Raw genomic sequence first — 19,859 nt, 5'->3', positions numbered from 1 at the left:
AAGTCTGCGTAAAAATATGTGTATAAATATATGTGTGGATATGTGGATGAGTATGTGTATATACATATGCTTGCAATCGCATACCATGATTTACATTCATTTCATTCAAGTTTTATGGCATTTTATTAAATATGCCAAATTTTATCTGCGTCTGAACACACATAGACATGTTTGCTTGCATAGTAATACTCTTTCGCACATACACATATATGTAGTGCGCATACAAATATATAAACGCACACTCACATTCTCCTATTTTAATGCTAACAACAAATATGTAAATTTCATTTAATTTTATAATGCTTGTACAACATGCCGAAAAATGTTCATTATGTTCAGTTGTTATTGTTGTTGCTGTTGCTGTTGCTGCTGCTGCTGCTGCTGCTGCTACCGAAAGATTAACACTATTCATATATGTATGTTTGTGTGTTATTGTGAAAGTTGGTTTCTAGGGTGTGGTTAGAGAACGGAACGTATCAGTCGATGCGTTTAGTGTATGGGTGATGGTAGTTTCAATTTTATTAGGTGCCACTTGTCCATTTAACCATAAGTGCCAATTGTTTAAACATTAAACATTAACCACATGTGTAGCGGTAGTAATAGCAGTAGCAGTAGTAGTAGTAGTAGCAGTACTCGTAGTCGTCATCATCGTCGTAATAGTGCTAGTGGTAGTAGTAGTATTAGTAGTAGTAGTAGTAGTAGTAGTAGTAGTAGCAATAGAAGTAGTAACAGTAGTATTAGTAGCTGTCTGATCTGCAACCATATCTAAATTACTTTTGTCCATACCTTAGTGTGAAATTCATTAACATATATGTGTTTTATAGTTACGCGTGCCTCTGTGTGTACACATGAGTGTGCTTTCGTTTGAGATATTAATAATAAAAATTATCATTAAAATAGACGCACAACAAGTGTGAATTGTTAAAAAATTTGAAAAATATTCAGTTAATTGTGTAGCTAAGAAATAGACAGAGAGCATGCCTTCGACCGCAGAATACATAATTAATGGATTTATTAAAGTTTTTTTAATGGATTTCGTTTCAGCCATCAAAAATAAAAGTGCCATAAATGAAATTTTAATGGAATATTGAGTTCAATAAAAAATCAATTAACAATAATTTTCTTAAGAATAATACGAACACAATGAACAATGGAAATGGCACTGATTTTCACAAATCATTTTCTTTTTTCCCTTTTTTTTGTTTTTTTTTTTATCCAAATCATTTGGTTATTTGCTCAAATACAGAGTAAACGAAAGAACTTGAAATTATAGATTAGATAACTCTGACGTTATAAGTTAAATTTAAAAAACCATTCCCGTATATACATACATGTATGTTATATAAATAATGGGGGGAAAAGGAAGAAACGCATGTAGGCGCATATTTCTAGACGAAAAACATACTCACCGGTGGTAGGCATGACAAGAGCAATTAAAATATGCAAAATAGCTTGATATCTGAGTCATGTGGCGGACAATTACGCGTTAGTAAGAATTAAAAGTCCTCGTCTAGATATAACATCGGTATTACCAGATCATCAGAAAAAAATAGAATTTAGAGTATAAGAGAAAAATGCCGCAAACACGAGTCGACTAAATACTTCTCAGGAATATTGCAACGTGATTCATTTAATAATGCCGACGAATGCCTATGACACCATATATCCGTTTAATCGAAAAGTTTATGCCTAAAATAAACCCGCGTTATAATCAATACTGGCAATGCGACAAGGGCGCATTAAATTCGATTTATTAACGTATAAATTAAGAATTTTAATTCCTAAAGATTCGATTTCATCAACATGGCAACTATGCAACAACAACAAGTGACCATACCATAGAGTTACATTCTAGCGTAGATTTTGTCAAGCATACGCACAGCTCTTTTGTGATGTACATGTTGCCGAATTTTTTAAACTATTGTTTAGTCCTAATCGTGCCGTGCGCGTTTATAACGAATCATACGACAATGTGACTGTCCGCGTCACATTCCGAATAATGGGAGTAGTTAGAATGTCATTGTTTATGTTTATAGTTTACATTCATTTATATATCCAAACATTCAATTCCATATCAAAATTTCTATAGGAAATGTGACTCAAAGACATATCGTAGTCTGATTAGGGTCAATAAAGCCAAGTATACATTAGTTTAGTTCAGTTATCAGCCTATATCGAAATTGAAAGACAAATTTATGACCAAAAAGAACGCATGGACCGGCAAACGATCCAGCAGATACCAAGTTATTTAAATTAATAACTTGTACGGTTATGAGCGAAACATGTCCTCAAAACGTTTTTTTTTTCACTCATAACAAAATTAGGGCTTAATTCAGCAAAAAAGTTGAACACAAGGTGGTCATGTCGATTGTCATGATGCAGCTAAAAACGTAGATATCATACGGAAAAGTTAACTATAAAAAATGAAACCTGTCTACTGGGAGACGCTATATATACGAAAATAGATAATGTATTCTGTCTGCCCTTGGAATACCAAAAATACCTCAATACTTGTGAGAAACATAACTTTTGGTTTATTGGGTATATTATACGTGAGTGGTTAAACTACTAAGGGCTACGTAATTAATATACCGTAAGCGAAAGAAGTGGCGAAATTACATTAAGAAACTTCTATTATCGCGATTACCCCCGCCATGTGGGATATATTCATTTCTTGTTATGTTAATATGTCATACGCACACATGTACGAATTTACCCTTAAACACCCATAGAGTTATATGCGTACAAGCACTTGTACACTGATGTAAGCAACTGATTTATATCAACAGGGCAACAACAAGGCATTCTTATTAGAAGCAACATCATCCGTAATTGTGTCAGCAGGTAACTTAAATGCTGTGCACTGAACAACTTACGGCACAATATTCTGTTACACTTACTGAAATTTAAAGAGCCTTTGCATCCCTAAAATAATTTATCCTTTCAAGTCGTTTTGAAAGTGAGATTGTAAAACTTTTATTAGAAATTATTTGCAAAAATTAATTTGTGGTTAAAAGGCAAAGAATGTTCTTCGTTAAGTCTATACCTTGAGTTTAAGATCTATAATACATAACGAAAAGAAAGGAAAAGATCTACGATTTCGTTAAAGTGCGTTTAAAAGATGGGATTTTCCTTCGTTTGGTACTCAATAAGTTGCAGTAAGTGCCAACAGTAACTTCATTAGTTTTCGTATTTGGGTCAAGGAAAAGTTACACGTATCGAGAAGTAGTTTCTCACATGTGAAAAGCTGCTCCAAATGTCAAATACATTATAAAAAACTTTATCGCACTATTTCGCGGTATAATGAAAAGTATAGAATGCGCAAACCCTCCGGACATCAACATGAAGTCGACGCCGAAGTTCAAGCTCACGTTCTACATTTGGAAGTATATAACGCAGCGTAGTCTATTAGAAATTTATTCAGAATCTGGAAGCTTAGATCCTTTTGCTTTTAGATACCATTCTTTTTGATCGACGACTCATGAACCCCGTCTGACCAGTATATTCATCCTTATGACTATTGCCGCTTTGTATGAGCAGACTCAAAAAACCAGCTGCCCGTTCAAAGTGAAACTTCGATGCTGTGCAAAAGAGTATCACTTAATAAGAATAAAACTGAACCACGTTTATAAGTGATCGTGTGTATTTTCGTTAAAACAGATTTTGAAAGTTTCTCTAGGAAAAGGAATATGGTACTCAAGTTCACTCAATAAGGCTCCGACTCATTTGTGACGACGTCTTTGGCAGGCCCATATGACTGCACCATTTGAAAGTTATTCCTATCTTGAAATCATACGACGATCTGCTTACCATTGTCAACTTACTGAAAACTTGACTTTTGATCTTACATTGTTGCGTGAAAATGTGAAGTTAAACTCGCTGAGCCAGGCTATAGAATTTTCTTGCAATAAAGCCTTTCTGGCGATTCATCCACAATTATCAAAATTCATTCAAATAAAATATACATACGACGATTATATTGAATTTATTAAATCGGAAGGAAGAGGAATAATTGTGAATATAGCAAACACATGCAATGTATAATTTGAAGGCACCGTCCTTCTCCTTTTAGAGTCCCTCAAATTATGTCAAAATAGTTAGATGCTCCAATATTGCATTAATATCCGTATATGTATCCTTTTGTATTACGGTATATAGAGTTTTCTAAGCATATTTTATTTTTCAGGATTATTTGGAAAATTTAATGTGTTTCGTAAGGATGGATGCCGTAAAATCTGCGTACAATCAAAAAAAAAAAAAAAAAAAAACATAAAATAAAGAGAAGAGACAAACAAAATATACGTTTCCAATCGGCGTGTACAGCGAAGTTGATTTTGCCATGAATGTGTGCCAATGTATCTCATGGATTATTTGAAAAGTGTCTGGACTGAACATGAAAATAGCGACATTTGTCCACAAAAGTTGGGGAATATGCTTGTGAACGCTTTACTAAGTACTCATTAATATTTTAACTATTGTCGACGCGCAGTTGCTGTTCGAAAATTGTTTGGATGAGTTGATGTGGATGTTTTTGGTGAAGATAGAAAAAATTGATTATTGTGTTGTCGTTAAACATTTGTTTCTGAAAGGCCACACGCCTTCGCATATTAGCGACGAATCGAATGTTGCGTAAGTAGAGGCTGCACCATCATTTACTATGACGAAATTTTTTGATAACTAGCTTGTAAAGTGACCGCAGCCGTTGCGATGTTGATGAACATACGGTACGGATAAAAACCGTAACCACTGATGAAAACATCGCCCAAATTCACCAAGTGACACAAGGCGATCGTCAAATTAAGCTTAAAGAGACATCAGAGGCTATGCAACTGACCAAAGAATGTGTGTGTTAATCACTAATCAAGTTTCGACCATGGTTACCACGTGAATCAAGCTTTAACGCGTTTGGTCACATTTGAGCAAAAACATGATCGATTGCAATCTTCCAATGAAGTCTTGACGATACACAGAGGCAATAAATTAGATTTTTAAAGTAACAGAATCAGGCTTTTAGTAGATAGAGACGCTAGAGAACGCTAGTTAGAGAACTGTGGGTGGTAGAGTAGCAGGTTCTGCCCTCCAATATGATTCTCTTAGATATGTTAGATATATCTAGGCTATTTCTGAGGGAGAAGGTGGAGCAGCTACTAGCAGAGACTAGTGTAGCACAATACTTCTTTTGATCGTCTTGGAATGGACTAGGACTTCGCTGAGAAATAGACTAGAACGGATCGAGCTTCCATAATTCAGGGAATTGCAACTACTGGTGCCGCCGAATCAAAACACGAAACTTAACAAAACAATTCGGGGCTCCCTGTATGACAGCGACTGCCGTGCTTACTTTCGTACTTCGTATCCAACTATTATATTTGACCTGCTTGGCTTAAGAAAGCGAAATTTACTGTCACGAAGCAGAAAGTATACCAGTTAAACTATATTGAAAGTTCCGTTATTCTATTTTTCCAACTTTACCAATATTCTTGGGATGGACTAGTTGGAAAGCCGCGAATTATATCTAAGCTACAATTACACCGTGAAATATAAAGTGAAGTGCAGATAAGACGCAAGCCATCTTTTTGACTCGAAAAAGAAAGATTACTTTCTCCCTTCATCTGCTTTGGTAAGTCGAAATCATGAAATTCCCTTTTCTGACCATATCAAGTACTTGAGGGTATTATCAAACAAAAAGTTAATTTTCTGCAATCATGTTCAGGACTTCAAAAGCAAATAAAACACTGGTATGAAAATGCTATATCCATTAATAAACAGAAATTCTAAACTAAGTATTGTAAATAAGATTCCCTTATGTAAAATTGTGTTTCAATCAATTATATTGTATGCCTGCTTAGCACGGGGCAACAGTGCTCTAACCCACATCAATAATTTGCATACATGCCAAAATATATGATTGAAAATGATGCTAAGCTTGCCTAGGTATTTGTATATCAAAAAATTGCACAAAATAACAAATATATAAACACTACAAAGCAAATAATTAAGTAAAAGAAAAAATTCAAATTAAGTTTTCACTCAACTAACAAACAACATTCTTATAAACCAACCGTAATACTAAACAATTTTACAAACCAAACTTTGATATTGAACATAATCGGAGATTTTTATTTGTATGTATATCTTTTCACTCATATATCTTCTATGAATCCCAAATCGATTTTTTTTTTTTTTTTTGGGGGATTTGTGGTGATATATTGTGATTAAGCAAAGATGTAAATAATTCATGTTAGTTTACTTTTTCTACAATAAAATCATCTTTGAACTTTGAATCACATACTGATCTAGTTGAAATGCGTGTAAACCAAGTCAATCATTGTTTATACATCGCTTAAAGTTACGAATTGTGGTACATATTTACGCATACAATACATGCGACACATGCATCACTTTGTTGAAGCTAGGGAATAACTTAATCTTTTTACGAATGATTTTTGGATTTTCTTTCAACGACCGATTTAAAATTTTAAAGGCATGGAAAGCGTTCAAGCAAAAGGATGACTTGACTTGAGGGTTTACTTGGGGTCTGCTCAATCGAGACAAATGGCGGAGAAGTAGTTTGCTGATTTGCTGAACGCGGCCGCGCAACTCTCAAAAATGCTGAACGTTCTTGTCAGCAGCAGTCCTGGAAAATACTATAAAGGTGTATCAAATCGTCTCGAAAAGCCGTTAAGTGAAGTCGCATGACATGGCTGCCATCATAATGATATTAGAAGGCAGTGCATTTACTAATTTGCATACAATTCTGTCCATAAGAAGGCTCTGTTTGCAGTGGACAATGCGTTTGCTCACTTTTGCAGCAGCGTGTTGATGATACAGAACGCTATTTAAGTCTGTTTAAGCGGCATTAAAAGAATTTTTTCATTTAAGATAATGGAGAATGTAAAGAAGAGGATTGAAGAAGGAAGTCTCTGAGTCAGAATAATAATGAAATACATTTGCAAATCTAACATACTCTCTAATGAATATTAAAAATTGCATTATAAGAGCGTATGCAATATGCCAGAATTTAAAATGAATTACTTATACGTCATGTAACACGTTTCGTTGTATTGTATACACTAAACAAAAGCTGATTTAATTAACTCGTGTCGTTGTGTCGTCTCAATATAGGTCTGCGATGAGGATAAAAACTTAAAAATAATTATTTGCACAGACTACGGTTTTTATATTAAATCAAATAATTGCATATAAAATGAAAAAGTTGTCCTTTTAACCCCGCATCGTCGGTTCTCTGGTCTTCACTAATTCCCAAAATAGAGATCAGTGAACTTTTCGATATAGTTGCTGTTCCGCGGTTTACTTTTTACAACTACCACTAGAAAATGGCGCTATATTAATATTGTCTTACTGTTTGTAACATCCAATTAATTATATGTTCCATAAAATAGCATATGGCGAAAAAGTTTTAATCCTATCTTATCCGCGTACTTGCCTCTTGTATTGATTCCTGTTGGAGTTGTCAAATCGCGTTAAAATGGAAACTGAAATGCTGACGCACACTTACTTAGCAAAATTCTACAAATCGAATTGAAAAATACGCCTTTTATATTCACAATTAACGCATGTCATCGAAAACGAATCTAAATGAAAATGTAAAGTACTCTTGAACAGCCCAGCCCGGTCGTACTTAGTAAACGAAAGTTTGCAGTAAATCTGAATATTCTAAGCGACAGTGTTCTCAATCGAGTAACACAAATATCCGTGATTTTTATATTTTCAGCTTGTGCGGAGAGTGTCTAACGTTCGTTTCATAGCTGTTACACATATAAATATTACTGGTTATTATTATTTTTTGTTTTATCATATATATGGATTTTATAAAATTGTAGACTAGTGTAGTGTAGTGTGACTGGCAGGTCTTTTGTGGTATTTAGCTTTATTTTTATAATCTTTTGCTGGCTGCTGGTCTCTTTTGTTAAAACTTAAAACATACAAAACTGTATGAAGAAAAAAAAAAATAAATAAATAAATAAATAATAAAAAAAAATAACGAATGCATACATATATACTTTCACAAAAGAGTTCATTGACTTCGTGAAACAACTTTTCATATAGCCATCAACCAGTATTGTACACAATATATATATATATACAAACACCCAAACAGTTGCTTGTTTATATATAGTATATGTGCTAAAAGCTACTCACATTTTCACATACGTTTGTGTTAATGTCAACAAATTAACCAATTATGGTTTTGAGTAAAGTTTGTTTAGTAAACTGAATAAAAAAAAAAAATTATGTACAGAAAAAGGAGAAAAAAAAAAAAAAAAAAAAATTGAAAAGAGCAATTCTTTAGTGAATTCTTGCTTTTATTTCCTCATCCAGAAAGAAAAAGTTGTCAACAATTTTCACAAACTATTAAACTGTTTGGTAAGCTTTGAAAGTATTTTGCCTTTTCATAACGTCGGTGTTTATTTATAAAAACATTTTATGTTTTATACTATTTATTTTATTTATATTTTTTCGTTACCACTACTATCAAACAAAGAGTATACTAACTACCACTACAATTTTAAGAGCGGATTTTATATGCCCAACACACAGCAATAACTAAACGTTTATGCGTAAATATTTGAAAGTGATTTACTTAAATCTGTCTCCCTCTTTTATATGTCGGCTTAGATTCTCAGATGTTGAGACAAGAGCTTAACGTACTTATTTTGAAGAACTCTATAATAAGAAGACCTCATCCAAGTAGAATAGATTTATTTATTTGCAATCAAAACAGAAAATTAAGGGCAACTTTATTAAAACGAGCTTTCCGTTGGAGAAGATCTCTCTTACTTTTTCATACATATATATATATATATATATATGAATACATTTTATGCGTTTCTTAAACACTTAACATATTGCATAACTATTTCCAAATGGTAATAAGAATAAGTATTAACTAATTCGCGTTAAGCTAGACATACAGTGTCGCTTGTATTCTATTAAAACGCTTTTTAAACATTTTGAAAAGAACAATATCTGTTATTGAGAAAAGTGTTTATATAAATTTTCAAAATTTTTGTGTATAAAAATAAAAAAAGTGGTTTTCAAGCAAAACAAAACAAGTACATACATGAGCATCTGGCGGATGGGGGTAAGAGAGAAAATCGAACTTTATGTATTGATTATCTTTAATGCGCTGAATTGTAGGCAAAGTGTCTCCGTAATTTCAACGACCGCACCTCTATACAATATATATTCAAGTTCCGAATTATGCTGGAATGCAAAGTAATTAAGTTGTACAAAATGAATTATTTAAATTGATTTATTTTTCTGCGTAATCAACTAAACTCATGTTGTTTACCGTTATTTCTATATAATAGAAATTGTCTCAATTTTCTAAATCTTACACGATTTTTTCCATGTATTTGTGATGATCCAGCAGCACTTGACTGCAACACATGCAATCTATTTTGTTTCTTTCCATATACTGTTTCTTCTTCCATCATGTTTTGTTTTTCTTGTTGTTTTCTCTTCGCTGCACTTTGACGACAACTAATATTTTCACCAACTTTTCGTGGAAATTTTACAAGTTTCGCATCCCGATCTTTGTGTGAACGTTGTGTTGCACATTTTAAAAACTTTAAACTTCTTCGAAATGTTATGGAACATTTTGTGAAAAATCACATATATATCGGCCTAACAGTTTCTTTAATCTATAGCCGATACACATACGAACATTGCCCCTTACATATTCATAGTTTAATTTAAATGTTTAAACGCTAAGCCCACTGTAAATTTTGTAAAAAATTTCATTTTTCTTTTATTCGTTGAAATTATGCCTGCAGTAGCCAAATTAACATCAAAAGATGATTGTGGTCGTAGTCAGATTAGAAAAGGTGAAAAAGTGTGATTTTTTAAAAATAATTGTATGACAGCGTAACGGCACTTGAAATATAATTTTTTTCCCACTGGCCACAAGACAATTTCAAAAACATTCTGCAGAGACTTACGCAGGATATTTTCAATAAGTTAATTTAAACGTATTTTGTTAAGGAAAGAACGCCATTTTCTCTTTTGTCAAAAATCGATCGCTTCCCTCAAACGCTTGTCAATAACATGCAAATCATTATTTCTTAAAAAATCCTATGTATTTTTTTGTATATCGAGGGTTACATTCCTGGTTTTTTTTCCTTGCTTTTTTCGGGTCAACATAAAAAAAAAAAAAGCATTATATTCGGGCAAAGCTGACCGTTAGATACCCTGCATCACTTCGCCTAATACAGTTATTCACCCGTTTTTGGTAATAATAAAGCCAATGTTAAACATTATTTTCATGCAAGGGCATGTATTTTGTGTAAGATGAACACAAGAATGCATGGGCAAATATCAGACGGACAGATGGACAGACAGACCTAGGTCAACTCAAATTATGATTCTGAGTCGATCGGTATAATAAAAGGTGTGTCTACCTTAAGCTTTTCTGCGTATTACATACGTCTGCACCAACTTAATGAACCCGGTACTACAAGTGGTGTAAGGAGTAAAATGGATATTTTTTTTAAGTGGTTACTTTTGTTTTACTCATTAAGATACTAAAAAAAGACTCTTTAGCTCTTACTTTAGCATGAAAAAATAGAAAAAAAGCAGATTTTCGACTCTATGCCTTTTCGTCGAACACCTTGCCTTCACTTACCGCAATAGTCTTTTACTATAAGACGCTCCTTGTCACTCATTACAAAATTCTCTCAATAGCTTAAGCGTTAAACGGGAAACTAATTGATTTATATATAAGTCGTTAGTTTCACTAAACGAAAAAATAAAGAACAAAAAAGAGTCGACAACTAATGACATCCTCTTGACTTTTTTTTCATAAACAGATTATATGCGGAATAGTTATTTACTAGATTTCTTGAAACATATTTTCGGATGTACAATAATCCCTGCCTATCTCTTTCTCCTAATAATAAGCAAAAAAGAAAAGCAGTAAAAACTTTTACCGATTTTTTTATATATGCTACGAGGCTTTTTAAATGCAAAAAAATTGAAATTAAATTTAATCAATTTTTGGGAGTCCATTTTAAAAAATTTTTGTTGCCTAAAGCTTAGCTTCTTCAACATTTTATGAAATAAGTTGATTATCATTCAGTGTTAATAAATTAACTAAAATGTTGTCTCTAGAGCTTGTCAAGCTACAAGGTTAAAAATTTGCAATTAAAAAATTGAAAATCAAAACATATTTGATTAACGTATTTAAAAAAAAAAAAAGGAAAATTTTTAATTCAATTTTTCTTCTTTCGATCATTTATTCGATAGCGTACGTTATTTCGTTATATCGTTATTTATCTCGAATACATTGGGAGTTAATTTTACAGGGATACCTGTTTTTACTTACGATATTTGCAGTTAAAAATTTCGATTTCTTAACCAATTTGGTATATACTTTTGAATATTTCATTCTAACGGTTGGCCCTGCTAAAATTTACCGCTTTCATTTTTACCATGTTCCATCGATTTTATGGGATTCGGGAATGCAAATTAAATTTTCACATGAGTTCTCCCTGTTTTGATATTAGAAATTTTTTAAATTGTATGGCGGTTCTAGTACAATACTTTTAATTACTACTATAAAAACATAAAGCAACAAATTTTAGCGGTATACATGAGCAGAGAAACCGACCCAAAAGACCGAACGTTTGCCTACTCGATTAATACTAATGCCCTTCTTATTTTTAACGATGTGTTGTTAAGATTTTACTTTCAATCCTCTTTAATGTTTTAATTAAAACTATAATAAATTTTTAAGTAGAGCTCTTGGAGAAAAAAAAGGGAAGAATAATTGCTTAAATAAAAATGCCATAACGAACACATAAATAAACTGAAATAAAATAAAAACCTTAAAAAATACTTTAATTTAAAGTCAAGCAAGAATAAAACATTGAAGGCGACGATGATAGATCCTTGAATGTACTATAATAACGTTTGTGCTAATATCATTATATATATTTCATGATCCTTCAAGAGTTTTAGAATTCAGTCTAAAGCTTTTTTAATCTTTTGATATCCTTTTGATTGCGCGATTTATCTAGGCTCTCAAAACTCGCTTTAGTCTCAGCAATGATCTGATTATTTTACGTAAGTCTTCTTCCGCAAAGCGTGCGTTTGAGTTTCGCAAACAGATAATGCTCGCCGGGGGCCAGTACTGAAACAGAAGTTCATGTAATGTTACCATTTTAGTCATCGATATGCAACTCGCCTATTTTCTTTCCTTTATGAACAATCGCGGTATCCATGTGGAAGAAAACTTTCTCATGCACAACATAGCGAACACATTGCTACTTGAGATCGGTCAAATATCAGCTCTACTCCGCTACTCAAATGTTCGTGAATGTTTTCTGATGTAACTAATTCAATTTTTTTTTTTTTTTTGGACCGCCACTACGTCCAGCATCATCGATGGTCCAGCACTCTTGCTTAAAATGAGCAAGCATTTAGATTAGAGACTTTATGCGCCTTAACATTTTTTGCAAATTGTTAAAGTGCGTTAGTAGTCTAAGTAGTAGTCCAACCTAGGAGCACTGTATTAGCGCAGGCATCATAATTGTTTCGATAAATGAACTGGTTAATTACTTCGGAGAACTTTGCAACCAATTCACGCTATACATTATACATCCATAGAATGAATAGATTAATGCGGTCACGCTCGAAATTTTCAGATATGAATTGATTATATTGCTCTTGTTTTGTTCTACGCAATCTTTTTTCAACAATTAATTGCGTAAAGCGTGCGACTATAAGCATTCAACCGATCTGAAAGGGCTATGATGGTAATGGGCTAACGCAAGAGAGCACGACAAATATTTAGTAGGAACTTTATCGTCTCATAATAAGCACCCAACAAAGCACAACGAATTAATTGTGAATTTGGCGTGCGTGTAAAAGATGAAGCAACAAATATTCATTCATTATAATGTTAGATCGATTGAAATTGATAGAAATCGTGTGACTATAATGTTCATTAATTGTCATGAGGACGATGGGTAATTTTTCTTTCAATATAAATAAAAGATGTATAGTATACAAGCATTGATGTAGTACGACCTTGTGTTGAAAGATACGTAGTCCGGTTCCGTTATTCAAACACAGTGAAATGCTTGTCATGAAGATCGCACTTAATTAAAGGCTTAATGTTGGACGAAGCGCCAGAAAATTGTTTAGAAATATGCAGCGTATGTTAACCGAAAATAAGTAATTGTTCCACTCCAAGCTTTATAGTCACTTGACTTAGGTAAACTTGACAAGTTTGTTGATTAAGTTAATATACCGTTAACTAATTGCTATATCGGATAAATTTAGGGAAATGAGTTTTCTTTAAAAATATACATTTCTTAACTTTTGAAAGAAGAAATCGAAAAATATCCTGTAAAAATATCCCAAGCGAGAAATACTTTAACGTTAAAAAAAAGAAAGAAAGAAAGAAAAAAAAAAAAAAGCACATATTGAGGTCAATTATATTTGAGGAACCATAATTAAATAGCTGAATGGGAAGAAAAGTGGTTTTATAAATTGAAATTCAGTTTTCTTTCCTTTTATTTCTATTTTAATTTTTTATTTATTTATTTGCTTTTTTTGTTTTTTTAATATAAAGAATAAATGTGAACACATTTCCTCTCGCTTAAATGGTCTTTCGGTTATTAAACTTTTTTTATACCCTACATCACTTATGGTACAAGTTATATTAAATTTGTGAGGGCAACACGCCGTGCTTAAGCGGTTAAGGTAGGTTCACCTTTTATTATACCGATGCAAGTGTGTCTGTCGGCCCAAAGACGAACACTATTGAAAATAGTTGGGATCACTCCCCATATAACAATCTATTTTGAAAGGTCGTTCTATGGAGGAAATTGCAAATTTTCAAAATTTCTCGACAAAAGAGTGGCTAAGTAATAGTATTTCGGCATTCTAAATCGATATGAAAACTTTGAACCGTCTTTTTAATTTTTTTGAATCCCCTCTCACATAAAACAAACTATAATTCATATAATAAAAAGGTCTAATTTTCAATGCTTTATGAGCAAACTTAGATCGTAATAGTTATTTACGATTAAGGAATCACTGTATCAAATTTGGGCAACCCACGCCTACTTTTTACTCCTAACTTCTATAAGGATTTGCATGGAAAGTGTTGTTTTTTAGGGCGGCAAAAAAAAAAAAATCGAAATTTCAATATATTGCGATAAATATTGATCTATAATAGTATTTATCTATATGTATATATGGAATCAACTTAATGTTTGAACCTCTTGGACACAATCATTCTTTTCATGTCTAATTTTTAATAGTAAGTTCATATAAAAATAGGGCATCATTTTTTACGTTCTATGGCAAAAAGAAGAATTGTGCGAGACAATGTCGTGTAGGGTATAGGCCCCACTATAATGTTTTCATTTGTTTTTGTTTTTGTTTTAATATATTCTTTGTTTCTTAAAAATTGTGCTTGATATGCAAAGAATTTCTCATTTTTTTGTTTTTATTTTTATTTCATATTTGACCGATGACTTGCATTTACATGCTGACATATATGTATATAGAGCGGGTATGTGTGTGTGTGCATTCATTTTAAAACTAAATGTATAAAAAAGCCAATGGTAAATTTGTGCATAAGCAAAGGTTTGTACCATTAATTATATCTGTCTCACGCCCATTACGACCATATTCCGACATTACGTTTATTATACGCATATGTGTAAGTAATTTTACGTTGGCCTGAACATGAAGAATATGAAACGGAGAATATAACATCTGTATGTGTATGTTACATATGTAGGCATGTACGCCGTTTGTTCGTACATATATAATTTATAGTGAAAATTAATTTTAGCAACGACTGCCTGTAAGCGGTTCTTGCGTATATTAATGCCAGACATTTCGAATGAAATGAGCGCGTTCTCCGCTATGTTTCTACTTCAATTTCTTTTACAAATTTCACATTTTTTAAATAGCTTTTCTATGGAAAACCTTCTTATTTCTCGTAACATAACGGTTCACATAACTTTCATAACTTTTCACATATAAACATATCTCAATAGGTACACTAAGTCAAGTATTTGTCTCCGGCAATTTTCCCTCTGCTAATATAACATAATTTCTTAAAATTTTTTATTACATCTCGCGATTGGCGATACATCACTAATAAATAGTTTAATTGCTATATGACTTGATTGATAATTCAGATTAATTCAGATCTCCTCTTACAATTCACATTTCTTAAATAGTGATCAGACTATGAATCGTTTCGAGTATTAATAATAACTGTTACATATATTTGCGAGTTTTTCGATTCATTTCATTTTATTTTTAACATTTGAGCACACAAATGCCCTTCCAACTACATATATTAATATATATTATGGAAAACTCTTACAAATGCCCATTGATTTCAAGTTAATTTGGTCGTTGAGTCCATTTGTAATGACAACAAATATACTTGGAACTGTCCATCGCATATATAATCTCAAGTCCACGATCCATTTGTAGTGCACGTTGAATAAAAATTGTTTAAAATGCCTCCGCTCAATAAGGTGAGGAAACCGACAAAGAGCACTTCACTATATATGCTTCTTAACCCAATGCTATATTTATTGACGTTTCTTGAAATAAATTTGGAAATTTAGTTTCTTATGAGGAACTGTATTGATTTAACAAAGAAGAAAATTTATATATTTATTTAATTATAATACTGATCACTGAAGGATAAGGTATGTATTCATTTTGCCAAAATATTTGCAACGCCCAGGAAAAAGCTTCAGAGAGCCCACATACAGCATTAAATTTTGAATCGATTTAAGCATATCCGTATATTGGTCTGGTGTTGGTTTTGAAAATGGAACAAATTGGCTGAAGGACACGCCTGGCCTGCCATTCTGACCATCTGTCCGTCGGTCTCTAAATTCGGCAAAAACATTGGAAGTTCTTGCACACAGGTTGGTATTGAAAACGCGTCGAATCGGTCGCGCGACACGCGTACAGTGCCACATAAACTGAGATCACCTCTATTTTTCAAGAGGAAAAAAAAAAAAATTGATACTAAGCTCTACCGTGGTTACGCACTTATTCATTATTCAAAACGTGTAATTATCGAAATAAATTCTCCTAAACCGTAGCGGGGAGAAAGTATTGCTAACTGCATTTTTTAGTGGAGCTATAATGCTAACTGCGTTACATACGATTGAGAGCCCGTAGTATATATATTCCTATACATTCTTGATTACTATTACTAAGGTAATTGATTTAAACACATATCCTTTACCTATATAAAAACATTAAAGTTAAATCTTAAAAGCCTGCAAATCAAATTTGAAACTGTGAAATGCTCCTTGCAAGGATGCTTGTGTCATTATTATGTTATCACTTTTATTACGTTATCATGTCTTATTAATTATGTTATCCTTCGCTTGTGTTATATTACGCGTGAATCTTTATAATTATACCTTCGATATAAGAGGCTATAGCGTTCGCTTAACAGTGTTAAGGTATAGAAATATTATTGAAATGTGTTGGCGATATTTCATTTGTGTGTAGATGTAATAGCGTAAGAATTTGGTGAAGTTGCATTAGCGATTAATGGAATTAAATCAATTCAATTTTGTTAAAATAGTCCCTACTATGTAGATATGCATAAGGTAATGTTAGCTATTTTTATGGAAAATTAGAGAAGAAGGATAACTAGGGGTTGACCCGTTCGATGATAAACGAAGAAAACCAAACATTGGTAGGTAAATTCAAATGATTTTTCCTTAATTGAATAAAAAAATTGCAAAACTGATAACTGAAAAGCAATTAATCGATCCTTTCTTCTTATCCACTATAATCGCTTCTACGATTAAATGGATAGAGATTTGAAAAACCAAAAAAAAAAAAAAAAAAAAAAACATTCGCATGTCTGTAATAAATAATTAATAATATAAAATTAATTGTATATCTACTCATCTATACATATAATTGTACATGTATGTATAGTGCATATATGTATACATTTACCGAGACATCGTGAAATAAGACTTGGAGACAATAATAAAATGCAATGTATTTACAAAGAGGAAAGAAAAAGTTAAAGAACGCAACAATAATGCTGCTTGAAAAGGGAAGCAAAGCAACTTAAAGGTGAACATAAAAAAAAAAAAAAAAAATAATAATAATAATAATAATAATAATAGTAATAATAATAAAAACAAAAATAATAACTGTTTACAGGTGGAGAACATTGGAGGAGGGCAGAGAAATGAACCTTAAAAAATAACTTTTCATGTTAAAATAAAATGGTGTTAAAAGTCACAATTTCCGTTTACCCTTAAACACACCGAAAAAACTAGAATAACTGCAGCATTTATAGGAACAATAAACACAATGAATCGTTTTGTGGTTGTTGTTATGGTTAAACGTGCATTAACTTTAAATTGAGAAAGCAATTGCGTTAGCACCGTTTTACTTTACCGACTTTCTGTGGACTACTCTGAAGCAAAAATTTACTTTAGGGAAAACTATTCAAATAGCTTTTAGAAGCACACAAAATCTTAATTATTATAATTAATAATATAATTATTGCCTCTCAATTGCTAAGCAAACATTTAGTTGTAATTGTCGCGTAAACAAGACTTTTCTTGCAAATTGCTTAGCATAAAAGATCAAACAAACAATAGAAATCACTCGCTCTAAATTAAGATTGAAAATGTACTTACCTCTTGTTTCTAATACAAGTTTCATCAATTTTTTATAATCATATTATAATATGTAAATAGTCACAGCGCGGCCTGTGTTGCTTACATAATGGGGGAAAATATAGGTGTAAGTAACTTTAGCTGATGCGATAGGCAGCCGTAAATATGTATAGTTTTGTCCTTCTCTAAATATTGACGAAATGAAATCTCTGTCAAGCAACATGGGCAACAATTTCCACGAAGAAAATCTCTTAGGAGAATGCATAGTGAAAAACGAAGCAAAATACAAGATATTGAAGACACCATCACAATATGAGTATAGACGATCTTCACTTCCCCGAGGCGTCATTTGGAAAAAAAAGCCCTTTTGATGAACTACTTTAACGTACGTTGTACTAGAAGAGAGACAAAGAGAGAGACAGAGAGAGAGAGAAAGAGAGAGAAAGAGAGAGAGAGAGAGAGAGAGAGAGAAAGAGAGAGAGAGAGAGAGAGAAAGAGAGAAAGAGAGAGAGAGAAAGAGAGAAAAAGAGAGAGAGAGAGAGAGAAAACATTTTTTTTTGCAATTTACTCATTCAGACGCTTTTACGGAAGAAACTCGTATTCTTCTTAAGTTTAATTGTTTTCAATTATTTTCTGCTTTTCGATTAATATTTAAATAAGAACTTTAATGAAAGTATTCAAAATTTACAAATCGAATGTCTTGAGAACCTTACGCTTCCGTTGTGGACTGTCTATTGTACATCACTTCAAGCGTACGCACTGTAATTTTGCCTATAACTCCACGTCATTATTAGACTTAGATTTTTTAGTAAGTGATATATTCGCAGCAAGTTTGTCTGGTCAGCTACAGTGTCGCACGATATCGGATCTTGCACTGATTATCGCGAGTTTTACGTTTGCTGTTATGCTGTTGTCGTGATCAAAGCACTGTTGACTGAAGTAGGTTACGTTTATATCTCTCCGGTTTTGATAGCAGGCTACTTTTCAACTTTCCTAATGTGAATGTAAAATGCGCTAACTTCGCCTCGCTTCTTGTCAATCTCTTTTGTTTTGTGCCGGCTGTTATTCTTTTGCTCATATTTCTTTTGGCATTTGACTTTCTCGATCGAATCCTCTTTCTGAAAATTGAAAAATTTACTGCAGGACTTGAAATGAGGCGAAGCATATGATAAGGAGAGAGGAGATGAAACACTTTTCACATGTCTTTGAGTATTCTGATACCGTGGAATTGTCGATCTGTGCGCAGTAGTAGCGATATTGTTTGAGATAGTCAATGTTTTTTTGTTGAGGACCATAATCTTAGCAGTGATACGAAACCAAGCTTATCTGAGCTTGAAATAAGTCTTTCTCCTTTCTGCCTTTTATTTCCGTTGCGTCACACTTGGTTACATTTCACAATACGATGAGGTGTAATTTTTCTTTGGTATTATGCGATTAATTTCGATATTTATTCTGTACTCGAAATCCCCAGATTTGCATTGAATGAATCAATGGATTTGAATAAAAATAACAATATATATATAAAAAAAAAAAACTAAAGAAATAATTAAAAAAAATATCATATTAATTATTTACTATTATTGTTAATAAATAATAAATCCTTGTTCATATGTTCGATCATACATAACTCTTGCGCTCTGCTTTTGATACATGCAAGAATAGAAGGGCAACGTTAACTTGACATAAACTTGCACAAATAAAGTTTGCACAATGGTCTTCAACTAGTCGAAATTAATCCGTAATGAAGGTAATATCTCGCAAAAGAGAAATGACAGAAAGCACTTTAAATATTAATGAAAATAGTTGAAATATGTCGCGTCGTGATCGCTTATTAACTGAAATTGGCGGTTAGCACAGCAAAAAGAGAAAGCAATTCTCATATATTTATCATATATAAAATAAGTATTGAGTATATACTTGACGATAAGTACTAGTCTTTATTTAAAGTTTCATGAGTACGTACGAACGAGCCATGGGTTGTTGAAAATTTAATAAAACATAATTTATTGTATTTATAATTGGCTGCACGTGATGGTGCGAGTGAGTATTTAATGTTTTCAGGGAATATAACTAAAATATTATTTTGCTGTTTTTTCACTTGTGTTTTGTGTGTGAGAGGCTTAAATGTGTTAAATATATGTATGTACGATGAGAGAGAGAGAGAGAGAGAGAGAGAGAGAGAGAGAGAGA

The sequence above is a fragment of the Glossina fuscipes genome, unplaced genomic scaffold, assembly GCF_014805625.2.
Source record: "Glossina fuscipes isolate IAEA_lab_2018 unplaced genomic scaffold, Yale_Gfus_2 0, whole genome shotgun sequence".
Classification (NCBI taxonomy): Eukaryota; Metazoa; Arthropoda; class Insecta; order Diptera; family Glossinidae; genus Glossina; species Glossina fuscipes.
The sequence above is the reverse complement of the archived record's forward strand: the minus strand, read 5'-3'. Positions refer to the sequence as shown.